This window comes from Trachemys scripta, chromosome 13 (genome assembly GCF_013100865.1).
Source record: "Trachemys scripta elegans isolate TJP31775 chromosome 13, CAS_Tse_1.0, whole genome shotgun sequence".
Taxonomy (NCBI): Eukaryota; Metazoa; Chordata; order Testudines; family Emydidae; genus Trachemys; species Trachemys scripta.
This window is the reverse complement of record NC_048310.1, coordinates 9287235-9314976: the sequence shown is the minus strand read 5'-3', so window position 1 is coordinate 9314976 and position 27742 is coordinate 9287235.

The following is a 27742-nucleotide window of genomic DNA, read 5'->3' as shown; positions in this document are numbered from 1 at the left end:
AGGGCCACATCATATCCCAGTACAAGGATATGGTTTATATTCAGGAGAGGTCTGGGGGTGCAGATAATGTTAGAATCCTTCTCTCCTACCTATGCTAACAAACCCTACGCGTCTCCAGGCTGTGGAATAGCAAGAGAGCTTCATGATGTGGGGGGGAGAGGGGCAGGTCTCAAGGCTAGATCCTCCAAGGGACTTAGGGGTTGCAAGGCCTAATTTTTTTGCGCCTTGCCACTCAATGGAATCCATGGTCCCAAGTTAGGCCTTATGTACAATGCTTGGGGAGAGGCACCTCAGAATAGGATCCTCAAAACCAGCATGCGGAGCAGGGAGCCACCTAAGCTAGCCAGTAGGAAATGCCGAGGAGAGGGGTGTGGCCTAAGCCTGCCTCTCAAAAGGACTTAGGTGCCCAAGTCCAGTCTGGAAGGAAGCACAATGAGATTCTCAGCCATAAACCCTCTCTTGGAGTTTGGTGCCTAAGCTATTTATCGCAAGAAACGGAGAAGGTGGTGGTTTAAGGTGACCAGATAGCAATTGCAAAAAACCAGGACACTTTTTTTTTTCCCAGATGGGTGGGTGTGATGGGGTGTACCTACAGCGTCCTGGCCCAGAAAGGGTTAAGTGCACATTGCAGGCTGATGAGGCCACACCTCTTTGTCCCTACTGGGCATGCTCAGCCTGGAGACAGGATTTAAAAGCAAGCAGCCCAGCTCAGTCTGGGCAGGCTGCTGAAGGGGAAGGATGCAGATTTCAAGCTCTTGCCCAGGAGCTGCTACAGGCCCTGACCACAGGGCCAAGGCATGCGGAGCCCCAGATGGATCCCAGGCTGCCTGCGAGACCCGAGAGCAGACTGAGCTGTCAGGAGCTGCCCAGGCCGAGGACCCAGAGACCCAGGGGAACTGTGGACCACTGCAGTGGAGGGCTGGGTAAGAAGCATTCCAGGGGACTTAGACATTGCTCCGGTTGTAGAATTGGAGAACAGGTCAGCATATTTTGGGGGGATCCCTGCTGACTCAGGAGTGAGCACCCTCATCACTGCCAGGGTCCTGGGTTGGGACTTGGAGGAGTAGGGAGGGTCCGAGTCCCCCTTCCCTGGATGCCACACCCCCCCTAGGTGGTGTCCCACTTCCCCGACGGGCCAATAGGCCCCACAGAGGAGGGCAACTTTAATGACTCTGGCCAATAGGGGGCACAACCCCATGGAGGAGGGTTACTTTAGTGACTCCAGCCATTAGGCCAATGCAACCCTGTAAGGAAGGGCTGCTTTATTGACTCCAGCCACTAGGCCATACTACCATGCTTTATAGTCAGGGTCACCAGTATAGAACCTAACCGCTGATGGCATAGTCTCTTTATTTTCAAACATACATGACCAGACACTCATGGGCAGCAGGTAGGGGAGGCTAGGGGAGGCTGTGCCTCCCCAAACAGCCAGGCATGGCCCTATCCACACTCCACCCCCAGGGTCCCACTGTAGCAGTGCCACTGGGCTCCAGTGGCTGGGGCCATGCCGCCCGCCTTCTCAGGGCTGCAGCGGCGTCGACGCGTGCTCTCTCTCCGGGTGCTCCGGGGCTAGGGCGGGGAGCTGTGGGCACTAGCCAGCCTGTGTGGGGGCTGGCAGCCATGGGGGGGGTGTGGTTCCGAGGGTGCAGAAGGAGTGGGGCCTCGGATGGAAGTGGGGGGCTGTGGGCTAACCTTCCCCAGCCAGCTGCTCACACGCCGCCCATGCTGACACTCCATGACGGGGTGTATGTACCCCATGACAGTGGGGTATAGTTGCTAATATAAGACAAAGCCCCTAATATTGGGATGGTCCTGATAATATTGGGACATCTGACCACCCTAAGGTGGTGGTGCCCCCCTACATCTTTTAGTGCAGTCACTTGGGATGTAGGGGACCTGCATTAGGTTCCCCCTTCTGCCTGACGTGGAGATGGTTTTTGAACTTGGGTCTCCCCCTCATTATCCCACCTCTCAGGGGATTGCATTGGCCAGAGAGAGTGAAAATGCCTCTATAGCCCCTTGGTTAAGGCACTGATGTAGGAGACTCATGTTCCCCAATGAATATTTAATTATTTATACACAGTGGAATGGCTTTAACAGTTGAAATTGAGAGAGGCCTGCACCAGGATATCCCACAGCCCAGAGTTTAGGGCACTCTTGTAGGAGACCTATCACTGGCTGTTCTGTGTAGGTGTAGGAACACTCTGAGAATGCCTACTGGATCAGGCGCCACAGGTGATGTAGATGGAGTTCCTAGTATGAGGATCCTGCTGGGTCTTAGGTGTGAATTAGATTGCCAGGCACCTAGACTGAGGTGGCCATGTGCACACATTAATCCTGGGGGGATTCTGTGTGACTGCACGCCCATAGAAAATGCCCTCTCCCCCCAGAATCCCTGTGCTTCCCTGCAGAAAATGACAGGGAAGCAAAAGGAAGGCGCCCGGGGGGAGATCACAGTCAGTCCTTTACATGTGTGGGAGTTTTATGTCGTTTTGAAACATTTGTTTTCTCAACTAAGAAAAAATAATAATCCAGAAACACTATTAAAAACATTGTGTCTTCTACAGAAAACAAATCAATATAGCCCAAGTGAGATAGATGGTCTCCATTTGGTAGCAGGAGCAGATGATGCAAAGAGCAATCCTTATTAAGAAACAAGGAGAACGGTATGTATTTGACATACAGAGAAAGTTTTTCAAGCTAAAAAATGTCACCACATGTAGAACAGAAAAGATGAATAGCTAAATACTTAAGAAATAATTACCCATGTCTAGGTTTTTAGTCAGATAATGACCAATTAGAAGACTTAAGGGTCTAAGGTGAAGATAAAGACAGAAAAAATTAAATAAAATAAAACTCCTTCCATTTTTTTCTCCTCTCTCTGCCACCACTTTCAAGTTTCCTTCCAATGTCTTCTCTGATGCTGACTTTTTCTGTGGTGGAAATCTGGTCTTTTAATGGTTTCTTGCAATTCTGCAGCACAAAAGTTGCCTTTAAAATAATAAAAAGAAGTATTTTCTTCTTTGTTCTTTTGTAGACATTTAAAATATAAGTTTGTGTAACATCTATGCTACTCTGTGAAAATGTACAAGCCAATTATGATGCACTGGTAACTAGGGAAGATCAGATAAATAAGAGCTCAGCACACACTAAAATAAAGTAAGTAACTTTTTCCAATACTTTTTATATTTTCCTGGGCCTCTTGCTGTTTTTTGCTTCTAGCTGGGACATGAAGCACTGAAATACTTGGTGTTTCTCATGATATTTTCAACCCAACTAGAGGCAGGAAGTACAGAAATCTCAGGTCAAAGTTTGTTCTCTTGTAGGGACCAGATTACAGTTCCCTTACTCACCTTGAGTGGCAGCCTATATTCTGCTAATAGTTCTGTTGATTTCAATAGGATTGATTGTATAGCTACATACTACTCCAGGCGAGGAAGGGATTGCTATCTGACATTTCACTCCAGACCAATTTTACGGGCCTGAAAGTTAACGAAACCCATCCACAGTTTGGCGTTTTTCATTGAACCACTAAACTTCTTGAAATGACCCATTAATGAAGAACTCTGTTGAACAAGTCTGGAATTCTCGGGAATGCCTCATCCCTGGAGCAAACTCCAGAGTGGGGAATTTTATCTGTGTTATCCGAGGATAATTGGAACTCAGCCTGCTAAATCTGTGTGTCCTAAAATGAACATTTTGCATAGTGTGATCCAATGGGAGGTTTAGGTTGGACATTAGGAAAAAGTTCCTAACTGTCAGGGTGGTTAAACACTGGAATAAATTGCTTAGGGAGGTTGTGGAATCTCCATCTCTGGAGATATTTAAGAGTAGGTTAGATAAATGTCTATCAGGGATGGTCTAGACAGTATTTGGATCTGCCATGAGGCCAGGGGACTGGACTCGATGACCTCTTGAGGTCCTTTCCAGTCCTTGAATCTATGAATGTGACATGGCCTGAAGGGGTGAGCTCCGATAGTTTTAGTACACACTATATGTGCAGAGAGAAATTATTCATAACTGAGTTTTCCAATATATCTATTTATAGAATTCATAGTGGATCATATACCTGAATGGAGTGAGTTTATATCTTCATGTATCACCTTATTGTTGGCATTCACGGTCTCAAATATTCAAACCCAGTACAAAAAGATTATTTGTTTCCCTATCTTTTTTATTGTTATATATATATATTTAAATGGATATTTATTTATTACCAATTTTTAGAGACTGGATTGACAAGTCACAATATGTTGTCTCTGAAATCTGTTCAAATTAATATTTTGATGAGTCAGTGAGGCTGTACATTTTGTTATTTTTTTAAAAATAAGTATATCAGCAAGTACAAATTCTTTTTTTTAACATTGCACAAGGGCAATTTGTTATTGGATCAGTTTTATTAAGCAACCCTGCTTTAGTTGCTTAATTAGGAACAGGGTTCTTTTTTCTTGTTCTTCTCTTTCTTCGGTGTGTCTTTTGCTGAAATATGTTTACAAAATATTTGGTTTAAACTTTTCAGAGCATGAAATATAGCAGAGGGCGAAGCACCAACTGGCATAAATTCACTTCTTTTGGAATGGTGTCCCTTCTCTGACATTTCCAGACTAACATGGTTGTATGTAGCATAGTTGTAGCAGTGTCAGTCCCAGGATGCTAGAGAGTCAGGATGGGTGAGATAATACCTTTTATTGGACCAACTTCCATTGGTGAGAGAGACAAGCTTTCAAGCCACACAGAGTTTTTCTTCAGGTACCTTTCCCAGACCTGAAGAAGGGCTCTGTGTGACTTGAAAGCTTGTCTCTTCCACCAACAGAAGTTGGTCCAATAAAAGATATTACCTCACCCACCCTGACTCTCTACTTTGTAGACTAAGGCAGGCTCACTTGAAGGTCTGGGCATTAAGCAATCTCGAACTGGTGCCTTACCTTATTCTAAGAGGTACTATTGCTCCTTTCTGTTTGTTTTTGTGGGAGCTCTTCATGGGAATACTTTTGCCAGTAGCGCATAAGGGGACTCTTTGAATTACAGTTGCTTTGTGAGTTATTTGGTGGCGTTACTAAGGGGGTTGGGTGAGCGGTTGGACAACACCACTAGCAATGGGTATGAGTCTCTTGTCAAAGGTTAATTTGTAGCAATTTATTAATTTTCTTTCGCAACTTGGCATTAAAACAGAACAAAGACATAAAAAATCCTCTTCAGTTGCATCCAATCGACCCATGGATATTGGAGTAATGGGATAAACACATTGTCCTGAACATTTTGCCTACCTTAAGACTTGAGATCTGATCTAGTTTCCTTACCATAGATCATACGCTGGGCAAGAACTTATAATTTCCTTATACAGACGCTCCCCGGGTTACGCAAGACCCAACTTATGCAAATTCGCACTTACAGAAAAAGTTCCATAAGCCAGAAATAGGATTTTCGAGTTGCGGAAATTTTTGCGTAACGTATGGTATAGGTTTCTGACTTATGCAAAATTTGAGTTACGCAAGGCTTTCCGGAACAGAACGATTGCGTAAGTCGGGGGGCATCTGTACAATAATAACCATTTCTTTTCAATTTTATTGCATTCTTGTATCAGTGCAACCAAAATCATGTTTGCTTTCCTCATTGCAGCTGCACATGGAGTTGAAAGCTTTTGGAATTTTTCCTACAATATCTCCTAGATTTCTTGTCTAATTGGCTCGCTGCAGCACCTGCTGTACTTCCAATCTGGAACTCGGGATATCTTGCTTCAGGTAACATTGCCCAAGACAGTTATGGGTTGTACAATGAAACCTTGACTATCTGAATCCCATTTAACAGAAACTCTGCTATCCTAAGGTTGGGTATGACCCACCAGGTTTGACTGAAACTCCACAAGACCCACGTGGTGCAAGAATTCTGATCCTGCAAAGTACAGGAGCTTTGGAGGACAGAATCAACAGTCTTAGTGCCTGAAATTCTCCTGTACAAAGGAATCACACAATGCTTAGGTGTCACTTAAATCCCACTGTTTTGAGGGCTAACATGGGATCTAAGTGGAACATAGGTCTCAGTGTGCCATCTGCACAAAGGTGAATTTTAAATCCCCACCCTACCATCAGCTGTCATTCGCGATCATACTGTCAATGCTCACCTCCAACTGGCCCATCACACCAACTTCCACAGCCAACTTGTTTTCAAAGAACACCTTTGTGCTGTTTCCCATGCTGCTCCAGAGGGGCCCCTCCTAAACATCTGTAAAGCCACCTCATTGTCCACCTTCAAATCCCTCCTCAGATCTCTCTGGTGGTGTGATGCGTACAAACACCTTGACAATGTTTAGGCTGCTGGTCTGCAGAGAAAGTTGCCTTGTCGTGCTGACCAATATTTTCTCACTGTTTCCTTGTGCTCCCCCAACATGTTGTAGCTGTTTGTTGTCTCCTGTTTTATACAGAGATTGTGAGTTCCTTGGGGCAGGGACTGTCTTTGTGTTCTGTGTTAGTATGGCGTAGTCAACAGAGACGTGGATGGTCAGGCCTAGTGGTTGAAGGAGCATTGGTCAGGGCTTGTAGTTGGCGCAGTGGTGGTCAGACGTAGTGGTCGGGCTGGGGGTCAGAGCAGGAATCAGGCACCAAGAGCAGGGTTAAAATAAGGCTGGAGCAGGATCAGTCTCTCAGAACCACCTTGCGGCGGGGGGATACTCCTGGTGACATGGCGGTGTTGAGCAGACTGGAATGGCTGCTCTCATTGAAACCCTGTATCCCTGACCTTGGGGGCATCTGGTTAAACCTTTGTCTGTGGATTGGCTTAGCCTTGGTTGATAGATACGGAGCCCTCAGGTAGTCAGGCTGAGGGGTGACTCACGGGGCTCCACGGTACTTATCAGGTGCAGAGATGACTCATTACAAGGGCCTTGCACAGTGGGATCCCGACTCACGACTGTGGCTCCCAGGCGCTTTGGTAACACAAATAATAAATAGTAATAATCTGTAGGTCTGGAGCTAGTATGATTCTCAATCTTGCAAAGTATCTAAACTGTAGGATTGAAGCTCTGGCCCTCAGGAGCTCATAAGCTCTAAAAGAACAAAAATACAAAGCAGAGACAGTCTTGGGAGAGCCGGCGTGTTCCACTGAACATCGGGAGATTTCTGGCATGCTGATAAAACCTTTGGAGGACTGAGTTGTATTGTAAATAGTAATGAGTTTAGCGTTACAGAGAAGACATTCAGATCTGCAAAGGGACGGTCTCTCTCAATGAAAGGGAATTGAGAGAGTTGGCATTTTTGGTGCCACTGTGCTCCTTTTCTGTCCTATTGAGAAGAATTTCCTCCCCTACCAGGAGGTATTTCTGCAAATTCGCTATTCATTGACATAATCATTTATATTTGGATGTATAAAATGTCCCCCCCCCATAGACTGCTTTACGAGTGGCATCACAGTTTGGAAAAGTACTGACTGACTGGCACTGTGACACCATTCTCAGAGGTCTCTGCTTCTGGTGGAGATGGGCAAGGAGGGCAGTGTTTGGATCTGTGTTAGTTTTAAGCTGGGGTTTGACGTTTGGAATCCAGGGCGAGGGTTTAAGTTTGCATTTCACAGCATCAAAATCTCATGAACTGGTTTTGTGAAATTTTGGCCAAAAAGGGCTGAATTCTCACACGATCATCAAGTCTCGTGAGATTGCTACCGTCTGATGGTTGCTCTGGTTCAGGTTGTTACTTTAGCCCACGGGTCATTGTGTGTTATATGCACCCTTCTGTGCTTGACCTGTGCAGGATGTGAGTCGGTTACAACCTCAAACTACAGACTCCGGCTCTTTAGCTCAAGCTGTCATTAGGTCTCAACTCGGAAGCGGCCCCAATTCAATCTCCTGAGTCAGCCAAGATAGCAGCTATCACATTAACACAGAGATACTATGATGATAAGTGCATTAGAAAGATCGAAATAAACAGAGAGATCCTGTAGTAGACCCTGTTAGCACCAGTCCGCTGGTTTGGGGAGTAAGTAGCCCCAGAGACTAGTGTTGCATTATGGTAGATCCTTTGCTCTCTTCCAAAACTTAATAATTAGCCAGCTAGGACATCTATTATTAGCTAGCTGAACATCTTCAACTGCACTTTCAAGTTATTTAGATAGACCTCAAGCCCAGATCTCATGAGAATGAGCATCCTCATGACCTGTTAGCTGTATCTGGACTAAAGAACCAAACCCTCAGAGCGGTTGGGGTTGGATCCAAGGATACAGATTTAAACCTCCAGTAACCCATCTCTAAAATAATAATCTCAGGGCTAAGATTCAAGCTTATTGTTTTCACCCATCTCTAATTTCGACAGATGATAATTCCAGGGAACAAGATGCTTGGATGTCATGGACCAGCAGCTAGCTGAGTGCAACGGCCTTGCCCCGCCTCTAGGGGGTGCCCTGGGAGAGGAACACAATGGCATCCACCCTTTATCGCAACACAGTAAATATGGGATCTGGACCGTGGAGGCCAAATCCATTGATCTCAATCAGGCTCATAGTCTCTTTTCATAACATATTAAACTGGTACGTGTGCTATAGGAAACAGTGTCAGAATAAATTAGCCTACACAATAGATGAATGGGAGCACTTTATGTTGCTAGTTTAGTGCTGTTTGAATCTTATTTAGGATTATTTAATTATGTTTGTATTCATTAAGGTTAAGGTAGAAAAAATCATAAAAGAAAGGGGGGCGAGAAAGCGAGCATTTTGTGTAACTCGAACTGAAAGTTGGAAAGCAAAACCCTTCATTTCTGTGTCCTGATAATAGAGCGGTTTTGGCCTTAAGATACAACTTGATTGTGCAATCCTATCTGGAACTAATTATTCTGAGAAAATGTACAACTGGAGAAAACGTAGTAGCAGTTCTTTGCTGCAGCACCCCTAAAAGGCAGCACAGAAGCCCCGTGGGATAGAGTAGCAGCGGTATCCACACTGGTACTGCACTGATGGCACCAAATCAATGCACTCAAAGATGGAAGGCCTGCAGCTCTGAAAGCATCATCGCTACAATGTTAGACCAAGTACAAAATGGGCATTGTACCATTTTGGGTGCATAACATGAATGCAAATTTCCTTAAAGTTACCCAGAAGTGAGCTAGGACATTAGTAGTGGGTATATTTTCTGCAAAGTTCAGGTTATGTGATCTAAATTAAAAAATCATAACGAAGCATAGCTGACGATGATCGTCAAAGACTAGTGCTCAGTTTTGCTTTAAAGGTAAAATTAACACCAAAATAATAATTTTCCCAGTCCATGACTTGTTTCGAGAGGAAAACCAAAGACATTCATTCCTACTATTTGTTCCCCTGCTGTAAACATTCTATTAATTCCCAGCCAAGGAATGTATTTTTCCCTGCCTCTCCAGATAACAGTGGGCCTAACTTTATTTTTCATATTTAGCTTCTATACTTTTCATTAGTTTTTCATGTAGAGTATTGTAGTGTTGTTGGCACCAAGAGCTTTCTGACAAGGCATGTTTCATCTGGCAAATGAATCCCTCGGCTTTGTTTACAAAGAAGAAAATTGAGCGAGAGAGAGAGATGCAAAAGTCTAGCAAAACAGGAAGCAATGCAAAGATTTGGGTTTATTGGATTATTAGCCCTGGAGCATGGAGTTTTCATGATATGATGATTGCAAGATGGGAGTCATCAAAGGTCATTGCAAGTGTCAAGCTTGAGGCATACATTATGCAGACATCTTGAAGTTATGCTGAAGAATTATTCATTGTCAGTGTTTTTGTCAGCCAAAATAAGCCATGTTGGTAGGTTTATTTTTTTAACCCAAATCATCAGTTAATCTTGGAGATGCCTCTATTAGGTTGGCCCAACTTGTCATCACAAATTTGACAGAGTTTGGGCCATTTATATAAAATGTATTGTTCAGTTCTCTTAGAATATTCTGACCTCCCTTGCTAATGTGTGAAGTTTCAAGTGGAGAATGACGTATTATTGTGCCAATTCTGAACCTGGCACTCTGTTTTAGTCTGCCAAAGCTTTCATTGCCTGGGTAAGAAATCTTAAAATCCGACAGCCTCGTCCTTCAAGGTACAGTATATATATATCAACTCTCATTTAAGGACTCATTACTAACAGCTTTATACACACTGAGTAGACCCTTACTCTCACAAGTAATCTCATTGAAGTCCACAGAACTGTTTGTTTTGACTGAAGAGCTGTCCAACACGGGTAAAGGATGCAAATCAAGCCTCAGGTAAATGGGAGCTGTGATGTCCAACGCTTGGAAAGAGGTGTTCATCCCTGCAGAGTCAAGCCCTGAGTTACAGTTCAGGATCTGGCCAGTAGGTGAATTCTATTCTATCGTATTCAGGTTCTTAGTCCAAATTCATCACCCAAGTATCTGAGCACCTTCTAGAAGCATATTAAGCAATATGGATTAGCATTTGTCATATATAAATTCTAATCCGAGATGGGCTGGAAACAGAGCCAGTGCTTTTAATTCCTCAACTTTGGGGCTTTGGATCAATTGCAAACTCAAGCAACGAAATTTTGCAAAACCAAAAGCAATTCCTATTTCCCAATAATGGTTTATTATATAAATGTGATTAAATGCAATAGCAAAGGAACACAACGTACTGAGCATGGGGGGAAAAAACAGGAAAGAAAACCAGGCTTAATTTGTCCTAAAAACTTTACATAGTTATTTACACTTATTTTTATTAAAACAAACCATCTGTATTTATATAAAAAGTTTGTTTAGGCCAGATGTTGACATACTGTTCTGTGTCTTTTTTATGCAACTTGGATGACTCCTTACATACAGCCATGCACATGCTTAGCCTATATGAGCGAAATGAACATTTAATGATTGTTTGCAGTAGTGTGGTTTGTGAATCCAGAGGAAAATTCTGGTTCAGCTGGTGCCAAAAGAGTTAAATAAATCATGCTCCCTGAATTAGGTTTACATTCATTCATCATTCCCACAATAAGAGAGATTCTATTCCAAGGACTGTCCTCCCTGGTTAAAGTAGCTACTATTAAGACTTACAAATAGGTACAACTGCTCTCTGAACCCAAAGTTTTAGCCTAAGCCACAAACACCAGATTGGAACATAAACTTTCCTAAAGTTTGGGAAGTGCTTGGATTCTGGTTTGTGTCCATATCTGGATCCCAATTCAATGCTTACTAAGGCAAATTCCTGTGTAAGTCAAAGACTGAGACAAAAATGCATAAGGACTTGGGATTTGGCCCTTAGTTCAGAAATCTTGCATCCACCATGACGCAGAGTGTTTTAAGAACAAATTGCCCGACCTAAATTTACAGAACGGCCTTGTGTTTAGGTTACTCTGATGGGAAAGCCTATGTGTCACAACGTCCAAAGGAAGTTAAGGGTGCTCTGGAAGCCATAACTTCGTATATTCCTGCTTCTGCCCCCACCAAGAATGCTGCCTGTTCTTCTCCCATGGTTAGTCCCAATCCCAGCATTCTCATCATAAGCATATGATGGCTTGGAAGCAGGGCCGCCCAGAGGATTCGGGAGCCTGGGGAAAAGCAATTTCGGGGGCCCCTTCCATAAAAAAAAAGTTGCAATACCATAGAATACTATATTCTCGTGGGGGCCCCAGGGCAAATTGCCCCACTTGCCCGCCCCCCCTTTGGGTGTCCCTGCTTGGAAGGATTAGATTTTTATTGGTAAATGTTGATTTCACTGTACACACAAACTGAAAAAATATTTCCATCAGTGATGATGGAAAATTACAGATAGGCAAAGTAAGAAAAAAAAATGCAGCTTGAGAGGTTAATAGAGTTTGATTCCAGGATGTTTACTTTGTATATTTTGACATGTGATGCTGACAATTTGTGGTTTAATGCTTATAAAACTTTGTTTTTGATTCTCAACGTCTGCTGTCATTAATTATTGGCCCCTCCCATTTTCTGTCACACACCACGAAATTTCCAGCAACTGTGAAAATTTCAGTAGATAAAAATAAGCATTTTTTTAAACATAAAGTCTGATGTCATCCACTGAAATTTTTTTTTTTTAAATGAATTCTGCCAAGCCCAGTCAAATGACACAACTGTCCTCTCTCACACATCCTCACTAGCCTCTGCCACTCCCTCCTTTTTTCTTTCTGGATCAACCTTCCCACCCCATCGTCTCTCATCCAAACCAGTGTTGCTGTATGCAAGAGAAAAAACACAGTTAGCAGCTCCCCTCAATGGTACAATCTGGAACGACACTTCCTTGTTCAACTTTTCCTTTTGAACAATAACTCAGTGCTGTTACGAACATGCCCGTAGGATATGACTTTACACAAACTGAGTAGACCCTTGCATAAATAACCATGCAGACAGAATGGTCTTGTTCTTCCAGGGCTCCACATATAGTCAAAATTATGCTCAGCAGCTATCTCTTTACATCTCCAAATGCCAAGGAATACTAATTTTATGAACTGTATGGCCCTAATCAGTCTCTTCATGTAAAATATCCAGTGAGGCTCCATATTTTCCTCTGGAGAAATTCGCACTGGCAAACATGACTTGCATAAGCAAATTGGGCAGCGAGAGGTGTAATTATTACTGAAACTGTGCAAGTAAATACCACTTATATATGCAAACTGGAGATTTGCTAGGTGCAAAATTTGTGAGAGTGGAGGACGTGTATAAAATAGCAGTCCATTTTTGGTCAACAGATGAAGTTTTCTCTCTTGCATATTATCTGTCTCTAGATTATAGAAATTAATCCAGAAGAAGAATTAACCGACGTTAGAGATTAGTGCAATAATTCAGTCAAAATAAACACATGGTTCAATATGCTACCATGACAGAATCAACAATTAGTTATTCAGCTACTGTAAATCATTGTAGCTCCATTGAAATAAACACAGCTCCACCAAATCACAGCGCCTGAGGAGCTGGTTCAGGAAAAAGCTAATGTCCCAAAATTCAGGTTTGGATTGCCAACAGTCCCAGTGTACAGGAGTGTCTGAATCTGGGGCTCTGGGTTAGATCCTGCCTTTTGGCAATGGAGTTTGTCAAGATAAATGTGACATCTGCTATTTGTTACCAGATTTGCCTGTTACTTTGGGGTATGCTCATTTATTAGGGTTACTCTTCTGGGGGGCGGGTTTCTGAATTCTATCGATGTACTGCTTGTGTCACTTGTGTTTTTATATGGAGCTCTACTTCTCCCTTCTGCACGTCCCCTCCCAATGGAGCTATCCTGCAAAAACAGCACTTTCAAGCTGCCCTCCCATGTGCCACAGGTTCAGCATGTCCCTATCCCCACTTTCAAGTCACAATTGTACTGGTCGTAACCCACTTGAGGAGCAAACCCCACAGTATTTTTGGGCGCTACAGGGATCTTTAGCTTAGGTAAAAGAAGCGTTGCTGCAGAATAAATGGGGAAGCAACCAGCTTAACCATAAACGTTATTTATTGAATAATAACTACACAAAGAGGGCTAAACAAACATAACAGTTACATTATTAAAGGTTAATATCTGAGGTAGAAAAGAAAACGGGGGGGTGGGGGAAGGGATCTCACCCACTCCATGAGGCTTGAACTGGTCGGGGTTCCCAGGTGATGGTGGTAGCGGAGGGTCCTGAGTGCTGGAGACAGGCAGAGCCCCCAGCACGATCAGTCAGGAGATGGAATTCCAGTGGAACTGATGCAGAGTTTGGGTCCATGCATCAGAACACTGACTGGAGGGTGAGTAGGGATTTTTGTAGAGAAAATACAATGGTTCAAGGGAGAACACTAGATTTGTTTATAGTAAACTGATAAGTCAAGGGTTTTCTTTAGGCTAGACAATAGGAGCTGGTCACTGGTGTTTTCTTCCAGGGAGTTCACAATGCAACTAGGCTGCTTCAGTATTTTGGATATCAATCAAGGATTCATTACTAGAATTGGTCTGATAACTGCTGAGCTGGGTTGTGCAGGCGTAGGTTCATTAACATCTGGAGCAGAGATCCCCCATGATGCAGTGCTTCCCTGCTTTTCTAGTCCCAGAGTTCAGCGTGGTTCTCTGTTCTTCATTCTGTATGCTAATGAGATGAATCCCTGTCCCATTTTTCATGCAGATGCAGCTAGGGGAGTTGTCTCTGTTCTCCATTCTGTATGCAAATGGAGATGTCTTAATCTTGTCACCCTTGTCAAGAGGGGTCTAGGTGTATCTCCCAATGCCCTTCACTGCTCTCTGCAAGCCTTTTCTCTGATCAGTTTTGGTTCAAGCAGAGACTGGTGTGTATATGGGGGTGTCTTTCATGAGTCAGACAGGCTAGATACCGCACCCTGGTTCCCCAAGAACACAGAGCTGACTGGTATCATATTGCTAACTAAGACCCTAATTCAGGACTGCACTCAAACACACATTTAAATACAGACCTATTCAGGACAACAGTTAAGCATGAGATTAAGTTCCACGAGCTTCAATGGTACTTCATCAGATACGTAAAGTCGAGTTTGTGTTTAAGCACTGAACTAATTAGGGATGCTTTCCTGAACCAGGCTCTATGTTTACCTTTATTTTTCAGGAATGATTGTTCATTCTCTTTATCTCAGTTATCCTCTTTATTCCTGAAGTAGTTCCATTTGAGAAGATCACAGGGTCACATCATATAAATGTAGAGATACTTCTGCAGAGTGGTAGACCACAACAATAAATCATAAGTCTGCTGACTTTTCAGTGACTTTGGGCAAAGCATTGTATTCCGTTCAAGACCACTAGTACCCTACACGCTTTCAATGAAAGCAACGCAAATGTTTGTTTGGCTTTACAGGTCACTTAATTTGTTCCTGGCCTTTGCATGTGATGCATGGCTCAGTCTGCCAGTCTCAGCTGTTATAGAATTGTTTCCTTATGCCTGCAAGCATTCAGATCACCCTGAGGTTCGCTCCTCCAGCTGGCACTGATGATCAGTATGGGGAGAGACGTGGGCATGGCCCACAGCACCCTTTCCCTGAATTTTCTCTAGCTACTCACAGCAGTTTGATTAGATGCTGGCAGGGAGCGTACATACCAGCAATGGGGCTGGAAGGTTTTCATTTGGAGACAGTGAGGCAAGTTAAAAATCTGTGGGTCTGTTTGCACAAATTCTTTCCATTCGGTGACAGGGTTATTTTTATCCATTTGTGCTGGTTGTGCCTTGAATGATCTTGTTATAACACTGCATGACTTTGTGGCTCCATCTTTGTAATTCCATCGCTGTAGGACATTAGGACCAGAGCAGTGCTCATGGCTCTGAACTGTCATGCCTATATCATGCCTACCCTTTATTCTTTACATTGGGTATCTAGAAAGAGGCAGATTGACTTTAAATTGCCATTACCAGCTTGAAACCCCTCAACAGTGCTGGACCTAGCTGGACTAAACCTGAGACTGGCTCTTTCGCCTTATCTGTATAGGTATCTATGTTCACACGCTACCTACTGGTTGAAAACCAAATCATTTCCTCTACGACAGCAGCTTATGGAGAGTGTATTCAGTTGCTCGCCATAGAGATGCAGCTGCCTCTGGGTTTGACAGCAGCAGTCAATGTGTGCCAGCAACACATCAGATTCTTTTATCAAGAAAGTGAAGTAAAATGTATCCAACTGATTACTCAGTGGGGAACTGGAGGAAGACAAGATGCTATTTTCCAAGTTGGAATTTTATCAGCATCCTGAGATTAATACTCCAGATGTTGCAACAAGTGTCATATGAGCTTTAATAATCACAAATGGTCAGGGCCTGAGATTTAAAAAAACAGTCTCTCTCAGGAAGCATGTCAGATCCAACTCCAATAAGTTTGTTTTAGGTACAGGTGTCTTGATTCTCTGTTTACCATAAAGACAATACAGAGAGATTCCTGGAGCTGCAAAACACAATATTATTTCCCCAGGGACTGGTTACCAGATGTTAGTGAACAAATAAAAGGCAAAGTAAATGTTTTCTGATACAATGATAAGTTCTCTTAGGCTTTGACTTGGTGCATGCAAACTCACATCTGTAAAGTTTCTTTGGTGGTTGTACAATTTTACTACAGTATGCGTGAGGTCACAGGAAGAATACAAACTGTAGGCACAATTCTCCTGTCTCTTACAGTGGTGTAAATCATGAATACATCACTTAAAAGCAATGGGTGTGTGTTAATGAGAGGAAAATCATGCTGGGAAAATGCGGAGTTCTCTCTATAGCTGGGTAGCCTCGTCTTGCAGTGAATGACTGATACTGAGTCCATCTGTGGCATCCCAGCCCTCATTCCACCACATAAAGGAGCTTCACATTTACTCACCTGTTGAAAGATTCCCATATTTTCTATCATTTTTATAAAATAATTTTCTTTCTGGTCTTCAATCCCCCAACTCCTGAATTATTTTTTTGTCAGATTACATACAGAGCATTGATTGGCATGTTCTGCTTAGACACAGGGCCGGTGCAAGGAAGTTTTGCGCTCTAGGCGAAACTTCCACCTTGCGCCCCTCCACAGCCCTGCGGCAGCTCCCCACCCCAGCTCACCTCTGCTCCGCCTCCTCCCCAAGCACGCTGCCCCCGCTCTAATTCTCCTCGCCTCCCAGGCTTGTGACACTAAACAGCTGATTGGCGCTGCAAGCCTGGGAGGTGGGAGAAGTGGAGCGGCGACCACACACTCGGGGAGGGGGGGTAGGTACGCTGTAAAAAAAAAATTGGGGGCACTGCTTTTTGGCGCCCCCAAATCTTGGCGCCCTAGGCAACTGCCTAGTTTGCCTAAATGGTAGCACCAGCCCTGCTTAACAAACCTCCTTCAGAGGGTAAAATTGATTGGTGGGCAGGTTGGTCAAATGCTACATAATCCTTGGGCTATGCAAGTTGCTCCTTAACTTCCTAAAAAATACTTAGATTAATCAGTTCTGGCATGTTTCAGAGACCAACATCCCACCTAGAACATATATAAGGCATCTTTATGACCATGAATTAAGATCCCCAAATAATCCCATTGACTCCAGTGGGCATTGGATCAGGCCCGGAAAGCAATTCAGTAGCAATAAGTACTAATACTGGGATGGGCCAGTCCTTGACACAGCGTGCATCATATCCTGCGACGGTTTCCCTATGCAAACAGCGAATTGTGTTTTTCGGTCTTGAGGACTTTTATTTCTCATCAAGGGGAACCGCCAATAACAAATCTGAAGCCTCCGTGAGACGGGGGATAACCGTGACTCGGTTTGTAACATTCTGCATCTGGGATTGGAACACACGATGGCATTTGCCTCCTAGATGTCCTGACCTCAGGCTGAGAGCCTTCTGAGCAGTGCAGGGCATGGACAGCGGAATGGTGACTGCTCCGTTCAGTGACATAGCAAATGCAGCCAAGATGCTTGGGTTCAACACAGCGTTTGGGGAAGATGAGAAAGTCAGAGCTGAACAAGGGCTCTGCTTTTCCAACGCTTCTCATAGGTGAAAAGCCGGGGAAGGATGCTGGTAACACAGCTGTCTTTGGCATCAGACCTCCCCAAGGGGCAACACATTCCTTTAATCATTCCATCCCCACCTGCTCTTCATCCGCTCTCCTGCCCGCCAGCAGCACCACGTGCTCACCGCACATTCCTGTGAAGCAGCCCCGTGAACAGCTCCAAGGGAAATGTGCATCCCTGTCAAAGCAGCAAAGGCCACAGCCGCATCCCACAGAGGCAATAACAGCTGTTCACTTAAACTCTTCCCCTCCTTCACCAAGCAGGCCTCTCCCTGCAGAGTGCTCTGATAGCAGATCCCCCACCAGGTTTGCCTCCAGCTCCTTCTTCTGACACAATAACAGAACAATAGAGCGGTATAAACTGAGGCCGGGTGCAGTTACATGTTTTGTCCAAGGTAACACAGGGGATTGGTAATGGAACACCAGATCTGGACTCCCAGCCTCCCCCCACCCCCGCTTTAACTGAAGAAGAGGTTAGATTAGATGGGTTTGCTTTGCGTGAACTTTCAAACACTGTCATGGTGCTAGTTGCCATATTGAATACTCACTGCATGTAAATATTCAGTGTGATCGTTGATGTTATTCCAACTGACTCCACAGCAAAAGCATGAGTCATTGCGACAGATTTTGAGCTGAGTTCTTTGGAAAAAGAAAGAAGCTAACGAGCAAAAAAAGTCTTTTTTAAAAAGGAGAAAAAAGCAAAGATGCAGCCAGCGTCCTGGTGATAAAATGGAGCCCTGAATTGGACTGCAGCACGGGACATTCTGTCCGTCTGCCTTCGTTCCAGAGGGAATCATATTCTGTATGAGAATTTGTTCTATGCGTCAACGTGCTCCATGTCATAGAGGGAGAGAAAATCTGTCATGCCCAAACCGTAGGGAATGAATGATAATGTGAGGCACACACAGAGACGATGATCTGTGAGAATAGAACGTTAAAGATAACAGAAGATCTCTGGGGGCAGGTCATGGCGTCATAGATTTCAAGGTCAGAAGGGAGCACTGCGATCATCTAGTCTGCCCTCCTGTGTAGTAACACAGGACACAGAACCTCCCCCCAAGATCCTTCCTGGAGCTCTCCTTATGCCACCTGCACTCTGCTTGCAAGACCTAGTTCTCTATTACTGCCCTCTCTCACTCATGGTTTTGTATTAATAATATTTTCCGTGCCACACAGCAACAGGGACATTGTTCATTATCCTCATTTCTCATGCCTCAATTCGGGGTTCAGTTGTGTGCCACCTTGGCAGGGAGTGAGGCACTCCTTTGTGCAGGTGACTGCACTGTGGTGGAAAGACCCGGCTCCAAAAGACTGTTACAGACTCTCCTGCGCATCGGGATGAAGGTGGTTGGAAAGAGGGCAGAATCTTCGCTTCGCAACCTTGCCAACGTGCCAGCCAGCCATCGAGGCAGGCAGAGGAATGGAGGTTGGGCCAGGTGTTGAGCTAACACATATTCTCCCCCCCCCCACGCACACTTACAGCATGTGATTATCTGAATCACAGGCTGGTGCCAGGTCTGCTTCTGGGCCAGTACAGCTCCCTGCTACCATTCATTCACCCAGTGTTTGTAGCAAAGCTACAATGGAGCCCTTTACAGATTAAAACTCTGTGGAATTCACAGACTAATTGGATTTTTTTTTAATCCTAACAGCTTCCTAGACTGCTGTGCTGAAGGAAGGGGATGTCAGGTAATTTTCTTTAGAAACTCGGTGCTTTTGAATAGAATGTACCCTGCAGGTCATGTATTCTTAAAGAGCCAGGGCTGTAGTTTGATTGTCTTGTGATTACTGAAAAAAGAAAATTCTAAGTATTGTAGCACACAGGAAACTAAACTAGATGCCCTAGAGAATAGGAGGCAATGAAGTGCATCAGTGCCCAAGACCTTGGCAGGGAACTGATTAAGGGAGCCACACCCAATTAATCCTGGTAAGTGACCTGCACCCCCACACTGCAGAGGAAGGCGAAAATCCCCCAATGTCACTGCCAATCTGACTGTGGGGCAAATATGGCCCTCAGTTACATCCCCTGCATGTGTGTAACAGCCAGCCCAGCTCCTGAGAGAGAGACTGCTCGGTACAGCCTCAGAGTCCTGGCTTACACCGTCTAATGCCCCATCTCCAGTTGTGGCCATCCCTGATGCTTCAGAGGAAGGAGATTAAAAGAAAACCCACAAAAAGCAGAATACATTGTACATGTGGGGAGGTGGAAATCCCTTCCTGATGCCTGCAGGTGGCCAGCAGAAACCCTGAAGCATGAGCTTTCGGAACATAAAGCTCTGCCCTGGTGAGCCCTTCCCCCTACTGTCACAAGAAACCCCATCATACAATCCCACTCATAATTATCCAGCTTTCTCTTAAAACTAATTAAGTTGTTTGTCCCCACAACTCCTATTGCGAGGCTGTTCCAGAACTTCACCATTCTGATGGTTAGAAACCTTCTTCTAATTTCCAGCCTGAATTTGTTCCTGGACAGTTTATACCCATTTGTTCTTGTGCAAACATTGTCCTTTAGCTTAAATAGCTCTTTCATCTTCCCTGGTATTTAGTCCCCCAAAGTATTCTTTGACAGCAGCCATATCTACTCTTAGCCTTCTTTTTGCTAAACTAAATCTAAGCTCTTCTAGTCTCCTCTCATAAGACAGGCCCTCAATTCCCCGATCACCCTAGTAGCTCTTCTCTGCACCAGTTCCAGTTTAAATCCATCCTTCTTGAACATAGGTGACCAGAACTGTACACAGTATTCTAGATGGGATCTTACAGTGCCCTATACAATGGTGTTAATACTTGTGTATCTCTACTGAAAATGCCTCGCCTAACACATCCTAACATTGCATTTGCCTTTTTCACAGCCACATCACATTGGTAACTGATAGTCATCCTGTGATCGACCCATGCACCCAGGTCTCTCTCTCCTCATCTGTCGTTTCCAGCTGATAAGCCCTCAGATTGTAGAAGAAATTCTTATTAGACCCTAAATCCATGACCTTGCATTTTTTACTATTGAATCTCAGCCCATTTCTATCCATCAAGTCTTCAAGGTCACCCAGAACTTCTTGTGTAATACTGCAATCCTCCTATGTATTGATGATGCTTCCCAGATTTGTATCATCAGCCCATTTCATTAGCACACACCTACTTTTGGTGCCAAGGTCATTAATAAAAATACTGGCTAAGATTGGTCCCAAAACTGTGCCTTGATGAACTCCACTAATAACCTCCCTCCAATCTAGTAATTCAACATTCAGCACAGCCCATTGCTTTCTTGCCTTTAGCCAGTCCCTTCTTCAGCTTACAATTCTTGTAATGATTCTCTAATTTACCTAACAATTTGCCTTATGGTACTATGTCAAATGCTTTACTGAAGTCCAAGTATATTAGATTTACTGCATTTCCCTTGTCTAAAAAAATCAAGTATTTTCTCAAAGAAGGAAATCGGGTTAGTCTGGCATGATCTACCTTTGGTAAACCCATGTTACATTACATACCTCCATGACTTTAATTATTCTTTCCTTCACAATTTGTTCTAAACCCTTGCGTATTACTGAGATCAGCCTAATACTTCTGAGACCACAAAACAATTTCAGGGTTCATTACTTGTGACGTAAGTCAAAATCTCTTCAGGCGAAACTAGTGCACTAACCCTCTATCCTACCTAACTCTTTGCAAATGTCTTCCTTAACAGCAGAGTGGTGAATTTTAGTGAATTGGTAACATTACTGCATTATGGAATGGCGTGTTTTATTTTTTATAGCACTCGAACATGTGCCAGGCACCTCCCATTGCAAGTAAAGAGCTAGGATCCCAGCTCTGAGGAATTTACAAGTTAATTACAAAGATGTGATGGAGGCCAGACTGTAAGGAAGGAATGGAGAAGGAGGGATGGAGTTGTTATGCTCATACAAAGCACACGGGATCTTTATAGAGGAAGGTAAATACACAGCATTTATTGAGAATACCACAGTTAGCATACGCTTTTTAGACACACACACACACACACACACACACACACACACACACACACACTCCTGCCAGTGATGTTCATAGTTACCAGTCTGTTGTAACTCAAGTCAATCTAATGGCCAGTTCGATTGAGCACGAGTGTGGAGCTAGGTTCTGTCGGTCGCGATCCGATGCTCCGAGGCTTTGCAGGACTGAACCCAGAGTTCCATGGCAAAACACCCCAGCTTTATAGTTGTACATTTCCATTTGAGTCCATGCATTTTGCAATGTCATCCTGTCATCATTAGTCCTTAAGTGGTGTTATCATTTGATGGTTATTGTCGGACTTCCCATCGTTATCTCTTATTTGTTGTCTCGCCTTCGGGGGTGCCTCACCTCTGAGGTCGTCAATGCTGCTAACGTGTTTAACATCGGATACAATGGATATTTTCTGATTGTCTCCTGGTCTTTCCAAGTCTCTCACTTTTTCTTGACCATCTGGACATTTGTGATGGCTTTCATACCTTATCTTTTTCTGATGCATGCATGCCTCATTCACACAAACAATCTCTTACAGAAACCTTCAACGATATACAGACAGCAGTATTGTATATTCAGCAGAATACATTGTAAATCAAGCCTTGCTAAATCTTATAACTAAAACAATTCACATTGGGGCTTCAGGCCCTCAACATTCCTCTACTCTTCTTAACATAAAAAGCAACAGATTCAGACTAACATGGCTACCCCTCTGATACTTCTTAACATAAATACAATAGAGAATCCTGTCTCTTACTTCCTAATTTGTAATACATATAGGAAACCATAGTAGCTTTATAACTTATTCTAAAACAAAAGTGTGACCATGATCACTCATAAGGATTGATCTGGTCTGTCATTCCTTTCTGCTATTCAAAAGGGGTGGCTGACAGGATGAAATTAAATCATACATTAATTCTCAGAGTACATTATAAAATCCAGCTCCTACAGAGTGACACCAGTAAGATAATGTGGTTACTCAGTTGAGGGCATGATGGAAAAAAGAAGGTTTTTAATTAAAGAAATAAAAGAAATAGAAGTACTAGTTGGCTACGAGAAGCATTGTCTGTTGAATTGAATGACTTATGGAAGAGTGGGTTCACTAGACACCATCAAGCATGCTGAACTGAAAAAGACCCATATCTTTAGATTCTGGATGTCTATACCGTAAATCATTTACAAGGGCAGCCTTGTGTTACCTTTTCATCCACAAATGTTCAGATGACATCTCTCCCCCAGCTTCTTTTGTAGATTCGACATTTATAGAAAGATATTTTACAGTTTAGACCTTTCACGGGGGGCAAGAGGGAGGAGGAGGAATAGAAAAAGAAAAGGAGTTTTATACCAAAGTCTGTATAAATATACTAATGGACACCATTTGATTTTAAGGTTCAGTCTTTTAATATGCTCCATAAGTAACTAGCTATAAATTTTAAACGGGTGTTATAGTTTTGATTATACATTTTTACGATTCATTTAATGCCTCATTTCCAGACAGACTTATGACCCTGCCATAACGCTGGATGAGTGATTCCACATGTTTCATGTCAACAAGTACAAATATCTTCTTTTTGCGAGAGCGCTGCTAGTTAAAATTAAGTCATGCTGCTGTCAAGGTACATTGGTGCTTGTCAATTTCAGATGGAGTGCCATGACATCATGGCAGCGGCAGCCATTCTTGATGGCAGAATGATTTGGTGGGAATTAGCAGGAGGATTTTGCCTCAAGAGATTAAAAACAATATCTGAAGGCTGGTAGCCCATACAGTTTCCTATACTGAAGCCATGTGTTGTTTTTATAGATGTGTGGTGTTGATCTTCTTAGTCTTTGAAATGAGTGTCAGGCAAGATGAAACTTATTTCAAGTAAGAGTTGTCCATTCCCAAACAACCCAAACCAGAGAGGGAGAATAGAACAATACCCATCTTTAGAAGCTAACAGATGTTAGAAAAACATGAACTATTTTCTTTAAAATACAAGAGTTTATTCACCTTCATTTGCAGAATTTACCCATTTTGGCATGCTAGTTAGTTATTTAGGACAAGATTACCTCAACTTATGCATCGATATAAGGCAGCAAGGGGATATTAGGAACCTCCTTCCACTCTGCATGGGCCTATCCTTATCAGAGATCACAGTGGAACCCTCTGGTCAGTGTGTGTTGTTTGCCTCCTTTGTATCTGATTCAAAGAGGATTCGTGTCTTTTACACACCCATACAATACACAGCCTGGCTCTGTAGAAACTCATGCTTTAAGCACTGAAGGTTTCCTTGTTTCATCCCTGTTGTTGGCCACGATGGAGGCTGAAACAACAGCCCAGGGGAAAAGAGCAGCTTCTGCAGGCCTATTGCTTCTCTGCAGGCAGCAATATGGAATGGATGGAGGGCTGGCCATGTGAGCAAGCTTGTTGGGAGAATAACCTGCTACAGGGGTAGCCTAGCCACAGATTAATGCTTCTGTCTAATTTGCCCAATCCCCAAAGCTCACTGAAGTCAATAGAAGAAAATCACCTCTGACGTCACTAGGCTTTGGTTCAAGACCATAGGGATCATTTCAAGAGTGACACATTTGTATTTCCTAATCAGTAGGTTCCCTCACCACTTTTATGATGTGGCCATTAGTGGCAGATATGGAATTATTGTAATTGTTTGAGAGAGAGATTTCAGACATACATGTCTCAGTACCCAGTCTGTTGATGGAAGATCAGAGTGGATTTCCAAAAGGCGGGGCTCAAATGGATGGATCCTGCAGGAAGACCAAACAGCATGTCATCAGCCTCACTGTTCTCATTTCCTCCTACTCTCCTTCTTGTTCCTTGTGCTCCTCCTGATCCTCTCTGCTTGCTTGTCCTTTCTTTTCCACCTCCCTGTGTCACTTTGTATTCAGTGATTCATCTTTGCAACAGTAAGAACAACTGTCAAACCATGGTCCATCTAGTCCAGTATCCTGTCTTCTGACAGTGGCCATTGCCAGGTGCTTCAGAAGTAATGAACAGAATGGGCAATTATCAAGTGCTCCATCTCCTGTCATCCAATCCCAGCTTCTGACAGTCTGATTTTTCTTTCGTGGGTAAGAACCTCACTTCTTCAGATGCAAGACTTGCATCTGAAGAAGTGAGGTTCTTACCCATGAAAGCTTATGCTTCCAATATTTCTGTTAGTCTTAAAGGTGCCACAGGACCCTCTGTTGCTTTTTACAGATTCAGACTAACACGGCTACCCCTCTGATACTTGATTTTTCTTGTGCTCCTAGTAAAGCTAGTCAAAGACTTTTGGTCAAAACTTTTTCAATGGAAAATTGGGTCTTTGACTAAACAAAAAGTGGCTGCTCTGCATGGAATTTTTTTGACTCTGTCAAAAAATGAAAAGTTAAAAGGGTGTTGTTTTTTGTTTTTTTGGTTGCAAAAATTTCTGTTTTTTCAACAAAAAGTTGAAATGTCCCCGTTTTCCAGCTAGCTGTTGCTCCTACTGTCCACTTTTCTCTTCCTTCTGATCCTTTCTTCATACTCACTTCTTCCAGAAATCATTCCTACCTTATTCTAATCAATCATCTCTGCATTCCGTCCCTTATCTGACCTGTTATCCTTTATCCTGTATTTATTTGTCTAATGTGTCTTAAATAGAAAATCATTCAGGGTAAAATTGTGATGCCTCTAGCTTCATATCACTGAAGTAATGTTGAAAACTTTAAATTGTATTTATATTTTTTATCTTTTGACTTAGCATTACCTATAGAGAAACATAAACTGTGTCCTGTAGTTTGTGGAATCAATGACATTTTCAATTCCCTTTCCAGCAACAGTAATTTATAATTGATATTAGGTGATGTGACCAACTGACAGAGAGTGTAAGGGGTGTGTGTGCATAGAGGTTTACAGGTATTCCCTGGGTTTTATATCTACATAATAGTTTGTCAAAGGGTGGCATGTCAAGTCTCCACTGAGAGCCATTAGCTCTCTGGTCATCATAATCACTGTAAAATGTATGTAAGGATAATATTGTAAAAGTTATATATCTATACTGAAAGTTGTGTTCTTAAGGTAAAGCAGGTAACCAGGAGGTGACATGCCCTAGGCCTGGTCTACACTAGGAACTTACATTGGTATAGCTACTTCTTTCAGGGGTGTGAAAAATCCACACCCCTAAGAGACTTAGCTATACTGACCTAACTCCAGGAGAAGACATCACTAGGTCTATGGAAGAATTGTTCCGTCAACCTTGCAACTGTCTGTTTGGGAGGTGGATTACCTACACCAACGGGAGAACTGTAGCATTTTAAGTGTAGACATACCCTTAGACAGGTTCCACCAGGCAGGAGGTACTAGATGCTTATCATGTCTGTATTGTGTATTGTTCATTTCACAAGGAAGGGCTATTTGCATTACTGAGCCTGATGCTAATGAAGAGATAGCAAAATCACATGAAGAAACTCTGCAGAAAAAAACAAAAAGAGCAGGAGGATATCCCACTTATAAGTAAAGGTAATGGTTTTTTGGGGTATACTCTGGATCCTTCACTGAAGTGATGAACTGTTGTCATATTCTGTTTTATGAAAGGAGGGTCACTGACAACCTGGCTAGAAAACATTGCAAAGAGTGGGTGAGTTAAACTTCATTAGACAGGAAAGTGTATTGTTAATTAAGTCTAGGCTCTAGAATGTGTCTTATGATTTTGTTTTCCATGTAACCATTGTTTTCCAGTACTTTTACTTACTACTTTGTGAATCTTTAGGCTTTGTTAAGTAAACGGTTACTTGTTTTCACTATAAACATACCTAAGTGCTGTGCGTTAAACAGAGAGGTGAGTTGAGGTGAAACTGCTTCTTTGGGAGCAGCAAATGTGTGACTAGTGTAAGTGTCTCATGGAACTGGGGCTGGATATTCCAGGGGATTGCTTGAAGGGCTTGGAGGCTGGAGTATGCCTAAGGCAGAGGGACAACCCAGCCTACATAGCCTGAAGGGGGAGCACTTGCCCGTGGCTAGTGGAGTCAAAGAACTGACCCATGGCAGACACAGACAAGGCCCCCTCATGCTAAGGGCAAGTGGTAGCAAAGTGCATCACCCTAGGTTCTCACCAGGAAGCATCACAGATGATGATTTAGGAAACATGGCATATAGAGTTAAAGAGGGTCTTTTGTATTTCTCCATCTCACATCCTGGTTAATGTGACTAAGGTTTAAATATTGCCCTTTCCCACACTGCTAACAATATTTGATTACTTCCAACTGGTGAAATATGTAAAAGAAGAAAACTTTACTACATTTGATAGCACTACGGTCACGGTGGTCTGGCAAATGTTCAGATGATACATTTGAAGACTTAGATGAAAGCATCTTGGAGTGTTTTTAAAAGCTTTTCCTAGAAATCGATAGATGTGACTCAATTCACTTTTTTCCTTCCAGCCATGACAAATAAACTTTTCCAGTGTCAAAAGGAATGAGAACACTGGTCAAAGATAATGTAACCCTGGTCAGAAAGTCATTCCAACTGAAGTCTGAAAGCAAAGTAACATTCGCCCTTCCCTTGGAAAGTAGCAAAGGAAGAGAGTGCAACTTATAATGTAGTTTAAAAGAGAACTTAGTAATGACCAGTAAAATAAAAACAAATGTGCTGAAATAGCAACACAGAAAGATACTTCTTCATGAATCTAGTCTCTAGGCCTAACCCTTTTCTCCTTACACAATACATTAATGATCATTACACACCTTGTATGGGAAGATTAGACTCTTTTTAATCACTTAGACTTTGTTCGGTAAGTAAGCAAACTCCTTACAGTTGCCTGGGAATTTTGCCTGAGTTAAGAGTAATTAATGACTTCAGGATTTGACCCTTCGACCCTTCAAATATGCCTGTGTGGTGTGTAACTGCAGTCTACATAAGTCACTATACAGGGAGAAAATGAAGCAATATGCCATGGGGTCTGGTGTAAGAGCTGCGTTTCTGGGAACATTGGGTAATATGGCTGGCTCAGTGGAGATTCTGGTATAAGTTAGGACTGCCCCATGTATGAATCAATGCTTTGACTCAGGGAGCCACAACTGGTTCTCCAGGGGCTCTCTGACACCCCCTCCACTTCCTCTAAGCAGAGCCTCTGCTCAACCAGAAAGGAGAATTGAGCCCCCCCCAAATCCAGATCACTGAACTTTTCACATCTCTAATAATTATGGAGAAATGATCAGAGGAGAGAGAGCTTCAAAGCTCCTTAACTGCAAGTTTCCCGTTCACAGAAATGTGAATTGGCAAGTGCACACGCAGGTACAATGAGTGTCATTAAAAATCAGCTTGTATTGTCCCATGACATTTGCAGGTTCCCTAAATATAGAATGGGAAATATTGCAAGTACCATAGTAAATTTCAATACTGCAAGAGGTATGCAATGATTTT